The following is a 16,127-nucleotide window of genomic DNA, read 5'->3' as shown; positions in this document are numbered from 1 at the left end:
AGGGCTTCTCCGCCCTCGGTAGTTACCGAAAAGGAGTGTTTTCATAGTGGAGGGTGCGTGCGTGGTGTGGATCCTTGGATTAGTCATCTCCGTTGGAGGTGGATACCAAGTAAACTCCTAGTGTTAGCGTGTTTGTGTTTGTTTATGTATTTTCCGCTGCGCATTCTTGAAGAAACAAGCAACACCGAGCAACGAGCACGCGACGAGCTATTCACCCCCCCTCTAGCTACTTTTGGTCCTAACAGGATCAGCTTAGTGTTTTTTTGATAGAATGCTCTCCTCCAACAAACATTGGAAGGAGTACTTCTTCTACATCAGATTCCCCGAGCGGTCTTGCTTCCGCACCCGATGGCAGACCGCTCTACCACCTCCGCCCGAACTGAAGAGGTACAAGACCCAGCCAGATTACCTCCATGCCGCTAACATGTTGGTCGGTCTGAAGTTTGATATCCACAAATTGCTTCCATAGGGGGTAATGTACATCTTCGGGTTGAGTCCGAGCCGAGTGAAGCTCCTGAGCAGCTTAGGTAAAAAATATCTTGAATCTTCCTCATTTGAGTCTAACTGATTCTGTTTTTCTTTTGCAGCTGACATTATGATGCGAGCCCGAGTTGTCGGTATAATGAAGGCCAAGCAGGCCGAAATTGAGGTAGCTGCATCCAAGGAGATGGACCGGCTTGGCTTGACCCCGGTCGGCTCGCAGGAGGTCACGGTTGGGGAAACTGCCACTGGGGGTGAGGGGACCGTCGAACAGACGCCAAGCGTGGGCAGGACTACTGACCCAGGGGTGGCCCAAGACGTGCCCCCCGTCATTCGAGCTGAGGGATCAGGGTCCTCGGGTGACGATGTGTCGCTCACCCGCAAGAGACGCCGAGCCAAGGTGCCCTCCCGGTCCGCCACGTCGGTTGTGCAAACTTCCGCAGGAGGCATCCCATCCACAGCCCCCACCACAGTGGAGGTCGCATCCTCCGATCGGACTCCCTCATTGGCCGAGCTGCAGGAGCCACTTCCCGTGCAGCCACTTACCTCCCTTTCTCCAGCTGGGAGGAGGATAACTCGTTCAGCCATTCATCCTGTTCGCACTGCCCAGTCCTCCGGCCCGTTCGCCTCTGCCCAATCAACGCCGGGTGGGAGACGATTCATCACCGCCACCCTTCGTCTGCCAACCGAAGACCTTCGCGCGCTAGGCGACCAGGCCGAACCTCCCCAACATCAGGTCTACATCCGGGGGTCGGCTCTATCACGTATGGGAAGAGGTGAGGACGCGAGCGGCTCTGCAGTCCTCGGGCGCGCTGGCAGACAGTCATTTGGAGATGTCCACGGGGGTTAGTTCTCTTAGCTATCACTTTATGAATTGTCTCCGATCGGCACTAATGTTTGTTTGCAGTACTGCGGCTGGCGCAGGTGGAGGACGAGCTGAAGAAGCTCAAACTCTCCGGGGAGACTTCTTCTTCTCAGGGATCGTCGGTTGGTCATTTGAAGGCCGATTTGGAGAGGTCTCAACGACTCCTGTCTAAGGAGCAACAGAAATCGGCCGAGCAGGCCAGCAGGCTGGGTCAAATAGAGGCACAGCTGAAGACCTATGATAGGAAGTTGGAGCTGGCCTCCACGAGGAAGCAGCGGGCCGTCACCGACCTAGAAGAAAAGAACAAGCAAGCTAGGCAACTGGCCGAGAAGCTGAAGGAGGTGGAGGACTTCCTGGTCGTCGACCGGGAGAGTCGCTCGGCCAAAGAGACTGAACTATAGGGCCATGTAAAGCGCCTTGAAGATGAGTTGATGGCGTCGCGTGCTGCTTTGAAGACCTATCAGGAAGCTGAGTCGGCTCGCTTTGCCGCCATGAAGCATCAATACCTTCGCTCGGAGCCCTTTCTGGAGAAGGCAACGGACCGTATTGTCTGTTCGTTCGAGCTAGCCATTACTGCCACGCTTGCCCAACTACAGGTGAACAACCACCTCCCTAAAGGTTTTTCCGACCAGGATGTTAACCGAGTCCAACTCCTTGAGGGTATCCCTAACGAGGCGTTTGAATATATCGAGTGACCGAGTGGCAGTAGAGTTTTTTGTTGAGTCTTAGTATAATCCTGCCGCTCGGCAGCGCCTATTAATGAAATCATTTTGTGTCCTCCTTTATGTGCTGCTTGCTTTACCAAGTATTCGGATGCGTAGTTCCGTTTGGCTGCGGAACCCATGCCCTTATTGAAGTATTCGCCTAGGATCATACCTCCGGGGTTTAGAGTAGCCGCTCGACTTCCATTAGCGTATGCGTTGGATTATCTTCCAAGGCCGGGCTTTAACGTCACCGCTCGATGGTCTCCCGCGCGGGGTATTTATAGTCGCCGTGTCGACTCTGCCGTTTAACGTCGTCGCTCGACGGTCTTCAAGGCGGAGTATTTATGGTCGCTGCTCCGACCCTGGCGTTTAACGTCGCCGCTCGATGGTCTTCAGGCTGCGTATTTATAGCCGCCGGTTCGACTCTGGTGTTTAACGTCGCCGCTCGACGATCTTCAGGCCGGGTATTTATAGTCGTCAGTTCGGCTCTGGCGTTTAACGTCGCCGCTCGATGGTCTTCAGGCCGGGTATTTATAGTCGTCGGTTCGGCTCTGGTATTTAACGTCGCCGCTCGACGGTCTTCAGGCCATGTATTTATAGCCGCCGGTTCAGCTTTGGCATTTAACATCGCCGCTCGACAGTCTTCAAGCCGGGTATTTATAGCCGTCGGTTCGGCTCTGGCATTTAACGTCCCTGCTCGACGGTCTTCAAGTCGGGTATTTATAATCGCCGGTTCGGCTCTGGCGTTTAACGTCGCCGCTCGATGGTCTTCAGGTCGGGTATTTATAGCCGTCGGTTCGGCTCTGGCGTTTAACATCGCCGCTCGACGGTCTTCAGGCCGAGTATTTATAGCCGCCGGTTCGGATCTGGCGTTTAACGTCGCCGCTCGATGGTCTTCAGGCCGGGTATTTATAGCCGCCGGTTCGGCTCTGGCGTTTAACGTTGCCGCTCGACGGTCTTCTAGGTTGCCGAGCAGTTCAACAATGATTTTGCAATCCTTCGCTTTTCGATTTTAACCCTGCAATCAAAAGACGTAGGGCAAAGAAGGGATACACGGTACTAAATACATCGGCGCACCTTTCACCCAACTCAGTACGGCTGGAGATGGTTCGCATTCCATGGACGTTCCAGTCGCCGTCTGTCTTCATCTTCTAAATAGTAAGCTCCCGAGCAGAGCTTCTCCATGATCCTGAACGGTCCAACCCACGGAGCCTCCAGCTTGTCGACGTCGCCGACCGGCTTCACCTTCTTCCATACTAGGTCGCCGACCTGAAAGGATCGGGGAATCACTCGCCGGTTGTAGCTTTGCCTCATTCTTTGCAGATAGGCCGTCAGTTGAGCGGCCACCTTGGCGCGCGTCTCATCCACCAAATCAAGCTCCAGTTGTCTTCACTCGGTGTTGTCCGTGTCGTACTGCTGCACCCGGTCAGATTCTATTCCGACTTCGACGGGAACGACTGCCTCGCCCCCATACACCAAGTGGAAAGGCGTGACACTCGTTCCCTCTTTTGGCATCGTTCGGATTGCCCACAATATGCCTGGAAGCACGTCCACCCAGCTACCCCTGACGTGGTCGAGTCGAACTCAGAGAATCCGCAGGATCTCCCGATTGGCTACTTCGGCTTGCCCATTGCTCTGGGGGTAAGCCACTGAGGTGAAGGCCTGCTAGATGTCGTATCCTTCGCACCACTCTCTGAGTTGCCAACTGACAAACTGTCTTCCATTGTCTGAGATGAGCCGGCGCGGGATGCCGAACTGACAAATAAGGTGTTGCCAGATGAACTTCTTGACCATCTATTCGATGATCCTGGCCAGCGGCTAGGCCTCTATCCACTTGGAGAAGTAATCAACGACAACGAGTAAAAACTTCTGTTGACCAGTTGTCATGGGGAAGGGCCCCACTATGTCCAGACCCCATTGGCCGAACGGGCAGGATACTGCGGACGTCTTCATTTCTTTCATTGGGCGGTGTGAGAGATTGTGGTACTTTTGGCAGGACAGGCAAGTGGATACGATCCGAGCGGCGTCCTCCTGAAGGGTCGGCCAAAAGTATCCAGCCAGCAAAATCTTCCTTGCTAGCGAACGACCGCCCAGATGTCCTCCACAGGAGCCTTGGTGTACCTCCTGTAGTATGTATTCGATGTCTTCGGGTCCGACGCATTTGAGAAGCGGTCGGGAGAAAGCTTTCTTGTACAGCTGGTCTCCGATTAATGTGAATCTGCCCGCTCGCCTTCTCAGTAGTTGAGCCTCTTCCTGATCGGAAGGCGTAGCTCCTGCTCATAGAAACTCTATCAGTGTCGTTCTCTAGTCGTTGGGAAAGGTGAGTCCCTCCATCCGGTCGATATGGGCCACGAGGGACACTTGGTCGATTGGCTGCTGAATGAGGATCAACGATATAGAGCTGGCTAGTTTCGCCAGTTCATTCGCCGCTTGATTCTCCGCTCGGGGAACCTTCTTTATAACCACCTCCTGGAAATTGGCTTTCAACTTTTCGAAAGCCTCGATGTAGAGCCTGAGCCGAGCGCTATTGATCTCGAACGTTCCGGAGAGCTGCTGGGTGGCTAACTGTGAGTCCGAATAAATCAGAACTCTGATGGCGCCCACGTGCCGAGCGGCTTGCAGCCCGACTATGAGAGCCTCGTACTCGGCCTCATTGTTGGTTGCTCGATAGTCCAGCCGAACAGACAGTTGCATCCGTTCTTCTTTGGGGGAGATCAGTAGTATTCCCACCCCACTCCCTTGCCGGGTGGAAGACTCATCCATGTACACCTTCCAGGTGACTTCGGGCTCGGGGTCTTGCACCTCAGTGATGAAGTCTGTCAGAGATTGTACCTTTATGGTTGCCCGGGGCTGATATTGAATATCAAACTCATTGAGCTTCGTGGTCCACTTGATCAGCCGCCCTGATGTTTCTGGATTGAGGAGGATCCTGCTCAACGGGTTGTTGGTCATTATTATAATGGTATGCGCGAGAAAATACGGACGGAGCCTCCAAGCGGCGAGGACCAGTGCAAAGGCGAGTTTCTCGAGACCGGTGTAGCCGGATTCAGCGTCTTTTAATATATGACTCAAGAAGTATACAAGCTGTTCCTCGCCGTCCGGCCTTACAAGGGTCGAGCTGACCACGTGATCGGTCGAGGATAGGTAAATTTTGAGAGGTTCACCAGTTATTGGCTTGGCTAGCACTGGTAAGGAGTTGAGATAGGCTTTGAGCTCCTCGAACGCCCGATCGCACTTCTCGTCCCACTGGAACTTTGTGGCACGACGCAGAATCTTGAAAAACGGTAGACTCCGATCAGCAGACTTTGAAATAAACCTTGATAAAGCTGTTATTCGGCCGGTAAGACGTTGCGCTTCCGTTAGGTTTCTTGGTGGTAGCATATCATGTAGCGCTTTCACCTTGCTAGGATTGGCCTCAATGCCCCGCTCGGTCACAATGTATCCCAGGAAGTGTCCGCTCTTAGCGCCGAACAGACATTTCTGGGGGTTGAGCTTGATTCCGTACGTCCGTAGCATATGGCAGGTCTCCTTTATATCTGCACAAAGATCGACAGTCCGGAGTGATTTAATCAATATATCGTCTACATATACCTCCATATTGCGCCCGATCTGCCGCCTGAAAACTTTGTTCATAAAACGCTAGTAAGTGGCCCCAGCGTTCATCAAGCCGAACGACATCACGTTGTAGCGGTAGGTGTCGTCCGCCGTGATGAAGCTAACCTTCTCCTGGTCCTCGCGGGCGAGCGACACCTGGTGGTATCCTTGGTATGCATCCAACATACATATTAGCTCGCACCCGGCGGTTGAATCTACCATCTAATCGATTCTGGGCAGAGGATAAAAGTCCTTCGGGCATGCTTTGTTCAGGTCCCGAAAGTCGATGCAGACTTTCATTTGTTGTTTGGCTTGGAAACGAGCACTACGTTCGCGAGCCATCTCGGGAATTGAACCTCGCGAATGTGGCCGGCCTCCAGGAGCTTCTCAACCTTTGCTCAGATTATTTGATTCTGTTCGGCACTGAAGTCTCTCTTCCGTTGCTTTACTGGCCGAGCGTCTGGTCAGACGTGGAGCTCGTACTGAGCTACACTTGGGGAAACGCCGGGCAATTCATGCGTCGACCATGCGAAGACATCGTGATTTTGTTGAAGGCATTTGATGAGCTCTTTCCTCTGTTCCCCATCCAGGTCAGATGCTATGAAGGTGGTGGCCTCCGGTCGGCAAGGATGAATATGCACCTCCTCCTTTTCCTCATAAACTAAAGTAGGAGGTTTCTCGGTTATAGCATTTACCTCGATCCGGGGTGTCTTCCGTACGCATCTGGCTTCAGAGCAGACCATTTCCACGTAGCAGCGTCGAGCTGCTAGTTGGTCTCCTTGGACCTCTCCTACCTGGTCCTCGACGGGGAATTTTATTTTCTGACAAAAAGTTGAGACGACCACCCGAAACTCGTTGAGGGCTGGGCGCCCCAGGATCACATTGTAGGCAGAGGAGGCGTCTACCACGATAAAGTTAGTGGCCCGCATCCTCCGGAGCGGCTCTTCTCCCAGCGATATGGCTAGTCTGGTCTGTCCGACCGACAAACCTCGTTTCCTGTGAACTCGTACAGTGGGGTTGTCATGGGCAATAGCTCGGCTCTGTCAATCTGGAGTTGGTCGAATACCTTCTTGAAGATGATGTTGACCGAGCTACCTGTGTTAATAAATATGCGGTGAATAGTGTAATTGGCTATTACCGCTTTGATAATGAGAGCGTCATCATGCGGTATTTTGACTCCCTCGAGGTCCCTCAGACCAAAGCTAATCTCGGGCTCGTTCGCCTTCTCTTCGTTGCAGCCTACAGCGTGGATCCTTAGCTGCCGAGCGTGCGACTTCCGAGCCCGGTTAGAATCTCCGCCGGTGGGCCCCCTGCTATGATATTGATCTCCCCCCGAGCGGCGTTACTTCTATTTTCTTCCTCCCGTACGGATGGTCTAGCTCACTCGTGAGAGGTCCGGGGCTGATCACCATGATGTGGCCGCTCGGATGATCGCCTAACTTCTTGTTACCCGGCGTCCTGGTGTCGATGCTGTTGGTTGGGTGAGGGTGATCGGCGGCGATAGTTTCTTGGCGTCGGAGAGATAACTGGGGCGAACCCTCGACAATCGCGGGTGTTGTGGCTAGCTGACTGGTGTAGGGAACAAAACATGGGAGTCCATACCTTTCCCCTTGCCTTCGGCAGTTCGGATGTCACATGTTGAACGACGCGTGGTCTAGCTTCTTGATATGGCCTCATCCCCTCGGCTCGAGGCCCTCTCGATGGTTGACTGACTGGCTGCCTCCGTTCAGTTGGCGTTGGTGGGTCAGTAGGCATCTCTTTCCTTCTGGCCGCCTGGGCCTCCTCCACGTTGGTGTACTCGCTTGCCTTTTTTAGCATATGATCGTAATCGCGAGGCGGCTTCCGGATGAGCGAACGGAAGAAATCCCCATCGGTCAGTCCTTGGGTAAAGGCGTGCATCATGGTCTCGGATGAAATTGTCGGGATATCCATGGTCGCCTGGTTGAATTGTTGGATGTAGGCTTGGAGAGTCTCTCTGGGCCCTTGCTTCATGGAGAATAGGTTGACGCTCGTCTTCTGATAGCGCCTGCTACTTGCGAAGTGGTGGAGGAACGTCGTTCGGAAGTCCTTAAAACTCCGAATCGATCCATCCAGCAACCTCCGAAACCATCGTTGCGTCGAGTCGGACCGGGTGGTGAGGAAGACCCAGCACTTAACTCTGTCAGTGTATTGATGTAGAGTAGTGGTGTTATTGAACTTACCAAGATGGTCGTCTGAGTCAGTCGCACCACTGTATTCTCCAATCGCTAGGGGGCATAGTGCCTTGGGAGCGGATCCTGCAGAATCGCTTCTGAGAACTGGCGATTGATCCGCTCGGGAGAAGAATCGGTCCGAGGCACCTCGGGAGAAGAATCGGTCCGAGGCACCTTGCCCTTCTTGACGTCTCGCGCGGGTGCTTCATCGGTTGACGATCCTCGGTTGGCCTGCACGAGTTCGGAGGGAGTCTGGAATAGGGTTTGATGGAAGGGAATTGGCGCGGGTGGTGCATCCCCTAGCGTGTCGGTCTGGCCTTTATTCTGCGCCCAAGTAGAAAATTGTTCCGGTCGATCTTCCAACACCGCTCGCCCACCGGATGCCGAGGTGGCTTGTTGCGCAAGCCGTCGGCTTGTGCCCTCTGCTGCTCCACTATTTTTGTCACTCGTGCCTGAACGAGCGCGTCGAGTTCTTCTGGAGAGAGCGTCATGGTGTGTGAGCGTCCAGCTTCCTCCATTTTCTTGACTCGGATTCAGGTGTGTTCCCACAGACGGCGCTAATTTGATCCTGTCCGAGTGCTGAGTCGACGATCACTGGGGACATGGTGCTCTCGTTGACTCCGCGTAGCCCGGTGTGTGATGTAGACCTTCGGCAAGAACCTGCAAGCACAAAACCGAGACAGGAAGGAGTTCCCGGCGACGGTCCTCCGATGCTCAAGTTAGCCTCCGGCAGCAAGAAATTGAATTAGAATGATGAGAACTGTAGCTACAGTGATAAATCGCGCATACCTCCATTGGAGTATGAAGGCCCTTATATAGGGCTTCTTAGGGGCGCGCGCACGCTCCCTGAGACGTGCACGACCCTCAAAGCATACCTGAAATGGGCGTGTCAGAAAAGTGTGCTTGTCCCTATACCTCAACAGCACGAGTATATCTCTGTTGTGACAGTGGAAGTTTCCACCGTACGATTCTCTGCTGCTAACCATGCCCCCTGCAAACGACACTGGTGTTGGTGCAACCTTAGGTCAAGGTTGACCTGGTTGACCCGACTCGAGGTGACTTGACTCGAGTTGTATTTTGATGTTTGACTTGGGAAGATTGTCAGTGCAACCTTAGGTCAAGGTTGACCTAGTTGAGTTGCATGTTGATGTTTGACACTCGTGAGAGAGTTCTATTCTTGATGTGAGACAAGAATAGATGGTTGGGAGATTATTGGTGCAACTCTAGGTCAAGGATTGACCTGGTTGACCTGAAAAGTCCAAGTATGGAGACTTGGCACTGGAAAAGTCCGAGCAAGGGGCTTGGCACGCGAAAAGTCCAAGTATGGAGACTTGGCGCTGGAGAAGTCCAAGCAGGGAGCTTGGCACGGGAAAAGTCCTGAGTGAAGATAGGAGAAAGTCCTAACTGGATGTTAGGCGGGTGAAAACCCTAGTGAGTGAAGCTAGGTAAAGTCCGGTGAGTGAAGCCGGCAAGGAAAAATCCAGATGGAAGGGTAATCGGACATCCGGTGATGGGAAGTCCAAGTAGGTCATGGAGTGACCTACTTGGCACGAAGAGGAAAGTCCAAGTGGGTCAAAGGGATTGACCGACACTTGGTGGGGAGTCTTAGCAGTCAAGGGAGTGACCGGATGCTAAGCATGATGTACCAATAGGTCAAGGTTGACCGGATTTTGGTTTGAAGGTTTGGGACTTGGTTTGGGCAAAACCAGCTCGGATCGGCCCCGCATCGATCCAATGACGTTGTGTATCCGATCGATCCGTGACCGATCGATGACAAAGAAGGTGATCATGGTTCTGGTTTACCGACGGCCTGGGACCGATCGTTGAGCCTGATCGGTCCCCGGACCGATCAGACGCGATGGTCCGGGGACCGATCAGATTCCACGCAGTTGGGCAACTGTGGAAGTTCTGATCGGTCCGGGGACCGATCAGCATAGGGCCTGATCGGTCCGCAAGACCGATCAGGTTCCCGATCGGTCCATGGACCGATCGTGACGAATGTGCTTCTTCCCTGATCGTCCACGCATCGATCAGGTTCTAGCTGCCAGACGCAACGGCTAGTTTCTTCACTGTCTTCTTCGCATATAGAGGGCTGCTGCTGCACAAGAACTTCTTCTTCCTTTCTACTAGAACTTATGTTCTTCCGTCGTCGGTCTCAAGCTTCGCTCAACCGAGCTTTGATTGAGCTCGTCCAAGCTTCAGGTGAGCTTCCAACGACCACCGTCGCTTTGGGTTGTGAAGTTGTTGCTCACCTCCATCGACAAGAAAGCAAGCAATTGGTAGAGTGCTATTGTATTCATATTGTATTGCTTTTCTTCTTGTTCTTGTACTCTTTGTTTGCTGTTGCAAACGTTTGGTGAGGTTTCTCCACCCACAAGGAGTATATTGTATTAGCTTCTCCGGGGACTCATCCACCGACGGATTGACGGACTCGTCCACCTTAGACACGCCGAGGAGTAGGAGCCCTAATCTCCAAACCTCTACATCCTTGTGTTAAGGTTTGGTTTTCTTCTTCTTTGTTGTATTTTTCGCTACGCTAACTTTGATTTGTAGAAAGAAACGAGTAATTTGGGGCGCTATTCACCCCCTCTCTAGCCGAGTACTAACGATCCCAACAAGTGGTCTCATGGAGGTCGTCCGATCGGATCAACACCGTGGGAGCAAAGCTAGAGAATGGATCTCTATGGAAAAGACATCACCATTCCACCCTTCTACGAATGCGGCGACTGCGTATTGGAAGGTAAGGATGAAGTACTTTCTTATGACTAACATAATGAATTGGTTTTGTGTACAAGAAGGTTTTACTCCTCCGGTGGATAAGGAAGGAAAACCACTTGAGAAGAAGGAGTGGACAAGAGAACAAATTCACAAATCCGAAATCAACGAAGAGGTAACGAGAATAATTGAATTTTCATTGCCTACTAACATCTTGTGTAAGATAGGTTACAACAATGCCAGGGAATTATGGGATAACTTGGCCAAGTTCCATGAGGGAAGCTCAAATTCAAGCCATGAAGAGGAGCTAAGTGAGCCAAGTAGCTCACATCATGGAGGAGAAGATTTAGAAGTTGAGGGCCACTCAACATCTAAAGAAGAAGAGGAGGAGAGTTCCTCTTCAAGGTCGGAGCAAGAAGAAGAAGCTTCTACCTCCGGAAGGGATGAAGATGAGAGCGTTCATCCATCCTCAACCCTAGGTAACTCAAGCATTTTAATTTCTAGCAAATTACACATAATGTGCTTCGAGTGTAGGGAGTTTGGGCACTACAAGAGCAAGTGTCCAAAGAGGGTTAGAAAGACTCCACCGGCACCAAAGGTCAAGGAAGCCAGAGTCCCGACATGCAAGAGCAAGAAGCACGTGGTGTGCTTCCAATGCAAGCAACGGGGACACTATAGGAGTCAATGTCCAAGGGGGAGGCAACCTCACAAGGACAAGAGGTCAAACACATGTAAAGGGGGAGCTAAGGAAAACCCTAAGGTAACATTTAAAGCTCATTCTTGCAATTCTAGTAGGATGCATGCTAGTAGTCTTATTGCCATTGTCAATAATGATAAGCATGTTAACACTAGAAATCGATACATGTGCTTAGGAGCCAAGCATGTTAGCCTAGATAAGAACAATTCTAGAAATGCTAACCCTAGAATTAACTCATCTAAGGCTAAGGAAAATCTAGATAGAAATCCCAAATCATCTAGACACATGCCTAGGAATACCTCAAAGAAAAATGATAAATCAAAACTTGAGGTATTAGAGAAAGAAAATCAAGTCTTGAGGTCAAGACTTGACTCTCTAGAAAAGACTCTTAAGGATTTGACTCTAGGGTCTAGGGGTCAAAAACCCAAGTCCAAGGATAAGAAAGGTTTGGGTCACAAACCTAAGTCCCAAATGGTCAAGCCCACCTATCATAATGTTCCATTCGATTATGGAACAAAACCTAGGGCTAGGAAGACCAACACCAAGGTCACAAGGGGAGTCACCCCTAGAGTTGATCTTGATGAGTCCCAAATGGCCAAGGCTTTAAAGCCTAAGAGGGCCATTAGGAGGGTTGCTAGGGAAGTTATCCCTAGTGAATATTTAGTGAACCCAATGAGCTCAAATAGGTATTGGGTTCCTAGGAGCATCTTCTCTACCCCATAAATGGGTTAGAGAGTGTTAACTCCGATTAGAAGGGTAGTTAACCCAACTTTGAGGAAATTGACACTCAAGGAGCATTTTCAAGGTTTTGAGAACTTTTGAAAATGAAATGGAATTATCATTTACTCCTTTGAAGAGTTAAATGTGCCTAAAGATTGGAAATTTTATTTTTAATCTCAATTGGCACAATTTGGGAAAATCTAGAGAACTCTCGAGGAAAAATGAAACATGCCAAGTTTTGAGGATAAATTTGATCTTTAAGTGGCATGAATTAATCTAGAGTTCAAGAAGTGTCAAAATTAGGATTTTGGCATTTTAGGGCAATCTAGGATTAAATTTGAAGTTAGCCAAGTGGTTAAGGATACTTAGATAGGTAATCTAGGTATATTTATTTATGCTAAATCTTGCCATGATTGTTTGCCCTCACATGTCATGACATCATGTTTAGTTTTATTATCATTTGAAATGTCATGATAATGCTTAGGCTAGTTTTTATGTCATGTTTATTTAAGTTTCAAACTTTATGCCATGACATCATGACATTGGCACATGTTTTCATTTATGATACCATTTTATGCCATGTCATCATCTCTTGCATTAGTAATCAATTGAATTGATTTAAGGATGAAAAACACATTTTGATATTGAGATCAAATTTGTGTTTAGAAAATGCATGAGACCTTAGTCTAAGATACCTAAACCCATATCTCACATCAAAATTGACATGGATGTGTTTGATACACTTTAGATGTGTGTGAGATATTAGGATCATGAGTTAGGATCAAGGTGCATAGTTCTTGTACCTAGATGAGCCTAATTCAAGAAATGGAGGATCATAGGGAAAACTTGTGTACAAGTCATGTACATATAGTCCTAAGATTATGATCCTAAATTAAAGGGTTTAAAATCATTTCAAAATTGATTTGAAAAACCTTGATGAAGCTTTCCTAGTGATTGCATTCATCATTGAACATTGTGATACAAAGTTGAGTTAAACTTGAACTATTTCAAAGTTTTTGAACTTTGTATCAAGATTGAAAAATGGAAGTTATTTTCATAGAAAACTATTTTTCCATGATAGTGTATGATATGAGGAATGTATCCTCAAAGTTTCGTAATTTTTGGAATTTTCTTGAATTTATTAGGAGTTTCTGATTTTCCGGAAGGGGAAATCAGAAGTTCTGATTTCAGTGGCTGGATCGGTCCAGGGAAGATCTGATCGGTCTGCGGACCGATCCAGAGTATTGTGGATCGGTCTGCAGACCGATCCAGTGAGTTCCAGTAGCACGAGTGCGATCTGGTGAAGGGCTGATCGGTCTGGGGACCGATCAGGGCGTGCCGAATTTCTGATTTTTCAGCTGTTGTCTGAAATTTCAGTTATGGAAATGGTGTTTGTGGATTTCTAAAGGTTTGGAACTCACAAAGATATTGTTGGTGCAATGGTCAAGGGGAAGTTGACCTTTAGGGGGAGTTTTACCTAATTGTGAAGGGGGAGTTGACTTTTAGGGGGAGTTTTTACTCCTTAAGATTTTTGAGGATTAGTGATATGGGATTATCACTAAGTTGATTGTTGAGTTTAGTATCAAGGGGGAAATTAAGAGTTTCAATGAAAAGTATGGGACTTTCATTAGGAAGAAACTCTTGACCTTGATACCCTTCTTTTTCTTTTTGATGTGTGTCAAAAAGGGGAGAGTGTTCATTGGAGAATTATTGGAGAACCCAAGTTAGGTTATCGGGTTAACCTAAACTAGGAGAAGAATGTCAAGGAATGTTCGAGGAAGAACATTGGAATTCTTTTTGATGTGTGTCAAAAAGGGGGAGAATTATTGGAAAATCCAAGTTAGGTTATCGGGTTAACTTAAAGAATGTCGGAGAAGATCTAAAAGAAGATCATTGGGTATAATATGAAAGACTATCGACCTAACTGATTTCTATGGGTTTCAATCAAGGACGAGATGACTCTGTTGGTGCAACCTTAGGTCAAGGTTGACCTGGTTGACCCGACTCGAGGTGACTTGACTCGAGTTGTATTTTGATGTTTGACTTGGGAAGATTGTCGGTGCAACCTTAGGTCAAGGTTGACCTAGTTGAGTTGCATGTTGATGTTTGACACTCGTGAGAGAGTTCTATTCTTGATGTGAGACAAGAATAGATGGTTGGGAGATTATTGGTGCAACTCTAGGTCAAGGATTGACTTGACTGAAAAGTCCAAGTATGGAGACTTGGCACCGAAAAGTCCAAAGGGGGCTTGGCACGCGAAAAGTCCAAGTATGGAGACTTGGCTGGAGAAAGTCAAGCAGGAGCTTGGCACGGAAAAGTCCCAGTGAGTGAAGCAGGGGAAAGTCCTAACTGGATGTTAGGGGTTGGAAAGTCTCGTGAGTGAAGCCAGCGAGAAAGTCCTAACGGGATGTTAGGCGGGAAAATCCTGTGAGTGAAGCAAGGAGAAAGTCCTAGCGAGGATGTTAGGAAACCCTAGTGAGTGAAGCTAGGTGAAAGTCACGTTGAGAGCTGCGCAAGGGAAAATCCAGATGGATCAAGGGTAATCGGACATGGTGATGGGAAGTCCAAGTAGGTCATGGGAGTGATCGGATACTGCACGAAGAGGAAAGTCCAAGTGGGTCAAAGGGATTGACCGACACTTGGTGGGGAGTCTTAGCAGGTCAAGGAGTGACCGGATGCTAAGCATGATGTACCAATAGGTCAAGGTTGACCGGATTTTGGTTGAAGGTTTGGGACTTGGTTTGGGCAAAAAGCTCGATCGGTCCGCATCGATCCAATGATACGTTGTGTATCCGATCGATCCGTGACCGATCGGATGACAAACGAAGGTGATCATGGTTACTGGCTTAGTGATCGGTGCGGGACCGATCGTTGAGCCTGACGGTCCCCGGACCGATCGACCTGGGATCGGTCCGGGACCGATCAGATTCCACACGAGAGTTGGGCAACTCTCGGAAGCTTCGATCGGCCCGGGACCGATCAGAGATAGGCCCGATCGGTCCGCAAGACCGATCAGAGATCGTCGATCGGTCCATGGACCGATCGGGACCAATGTAAGCTTCTTCCCGATCGGTCCACGCATCGATCAGAGTTCTAGCCGCGATGCAACGGCTAGTTTCTTCATTGCCTTCTTCGCAGTATAAAGGGTCGAGGCTGCACAAGAACTTCTTCTTCTTCCTTTCTACTAGAACTTCTGTTCTTCTGCTGCTGATGCGAGCTTTGATTGAGCTCGCCTCCAAGCTTCGCGTGAGCTTCCGTCGACTGCGTTGTTTAGTGAAGTTGCTGCTTCACCTCCAGTCGACAAGAAAGCAAGCAATTGGTAGAGTGCTATTGTATTCATATTGTATTGCTTTTCTTACTGTTCTTGTACTCTTTGTTTGCTGTTGCAAACGTTTGTGGCGAGGTTTCTCCACCCACAAGGAGTATATTGTATTAGCCGGTTCTCCGGGGACTCATCCACCGACGGATTGACTGGACTCGTCCACCTTACGGACACGCCGAGGAGTAGGAGCCCTAATCTCCGAACCTCGTTACATCCTTGTGTTAAGGTTTGGTTTTCTTCTCTTTCGTTTCTTTGTTGTATTTTCCGCTGCGCTAACTTTGATTTGTAGAAAGAAATGAGTAATTTGGGGCGGCTATTCACACCCCCCTCTCTAGCCGAGTACGAACGATCCCAACAACTGGTCCCTAGGAAGATATCGATACTTGCTCCCTTTGTCCTTTACCGGGCCGGGCGGACGGGTCGTTCGGCCAAACACCCTCCTCGGGCTGAGCGGAAGCCACCTTAGCTGGGCTGAGCTCACCCTATCGGGCGAGTGCGCTTTGACTGCCAAGCCGATGTTTCGTCTACCGTCGGCCGTGCAGAATGCCCGCTCGTCCATTATCCTCTCCCGTCTTGCTTTAAGAGTGTCAGAAGCTCAGCGTCGAGCCGAGCTGTCGAGAAGCCAGGTCGGCTCTCCTTTAGCCGACCGAGGGGTAATTCGCCGACCAGGCGCCTACAGGGCGTTGACCACCTTGACATGATTTGAAGGAGTAGTCTCCTATGCTTCTCGTCAGTTGAAGGAGCATGAGAAGAACTACCCAGTACATGATTTGAAGTTGATCGTTATTATCTTTGCTTTGAAGATTTGGCGGCATCATCTTTATGATATTACATTTGA

This window comes from Zingiber officinale, chromosome 1B (genome assembly GCF_018446385.1).
Source record: "Zingiber officinale cultivar Zhangliang chromosome 1B, Zo_v1.1, whole genome shotgun sequence".
NCBI classification, from domain to species: domain Eukaryota; kingdom Viridiplantae; phylum Streptophyta; class Magnoliopsida; order Zingiberales; family Zingiberaceae; genus Zingiber; species Zingiber officinale.
The sequence above is the reverse complement of the archived record's forward strand: the minus strand, read 5'-3'. Positions refer to the sequence as shown.